We start from the raw sequence: 1,258 nt of genomic DNA, 5'->3' as shown, positions 1-1,258 counted from the left end.
AGTAATTTTTGGTTACCTCACCCCTATTAAAAAATTATCGTTACAAAATTGGGTTACCTCTCCACTAAAAAATTGAGTTTGTGGCGACGAGATTAGATAAAAAGTTAGATCTTTGGCCTCCTGGATAAGCATGGTATGATTTGTATTAAAAATGTTATGAGGCACAGGAGAGGCTGTGCGGTAAGTAGCTTGCTTACCAACCACATGGTTCCGGGTTCAGTCCCACTGCGTGGCACCTTGGGCAGGTGTCATCTACTATAGCCTCGGGTCAACCAATGCCTTGTGAGTGGATTTGGTAGACGGAAACTGAAAGAAGCCCGTCGTATATATATATATATGTATGTGTGTCTGTGTTTGTTCCCCCACCATCGCTTGACAACCGATGCTGGTGTGTTTACGTCCCCGTAACTTAGCGGTTCGGCAAAAAGAGACCGATAGAATAAGTACTAGACTTACTAAGAAGTCATGGGGTCGATTTGCTCGACTAAAGGCGGTGCTCCAGCATGGCCGCAGTCAAATGACTGAAACAAGTAAAAGAGTGAAGACTCAATAAGATGATTATTTTTTTTTTTTTTTTTCAGTTTTCCTGGTGATTAATTTTTTTCAGTTTTCATGTTTATCGATTTTTTCATATTCTTTTTTTTGTGTTTTATTGAGGTTTAAACAATTTTTTTAGGTGTAGGAGATAACCAAAAGTACCGATATTTTTCATAAAAACAGTGAGGGGAGAGATATCCAATTTTTTTAATAGGGTGAGATAACCAAAAAGTACCAGAATAAGCAGCAAACATAAGTCCTTGAGGGTGATTTATTCGACTTAGTTCATCGAAGAGGTGCTCCAGCAGTTCAGTGACAGAAAGAAGTAAATGATGAGAGAGACAGACAAAGACAGAGAGAGTCATATAAGATCTGTAGTAATAGAATACACTCTACGGAGGAGATCTGATACAACCGATACAGTCGTTGTTGGCACTCCGTCGCTTACGACGTCGAGGGTTCCAGTTGATCCGATCAACGGAACAGCCTGCTCGTGAAATTAACGTGCAAGTGGCTCAGCACTCCACAGACACATGTACCCTTAACGTAGTTCTCGGGGATATTCAGTGTGACAAGGCTGACCCTTTGAATTACAGGCACAACAGAAACAGAAAGTAAGAGTGAGAGAAAGTTGTGGTGGAAGAGTACAGCAGGGTTCGCCACCATCCCCTGCCGGAGCCTCGTGGAACTTTAGGTGTTTTCGCTCAATAAACACTCACAA

Source organism: Octopus bimaculoides, chromosome 17 (assembly GCF_001194135.2).
Source record: "Octopus bimaculoides isolate UCB-OBI-ISO-001 chromosome 17, ASM119413v2, whole genome shotgun sequence".
Classification (NCBI taxonomy): Eukaryota; Metazoa; Mollusca; class Cephalopoda; order Octopoda; family Octopodidae; genus Octopus; species Octopus bimaculoides.
This window is presented reverse-complemented; position numbering follows the sequence as displayed.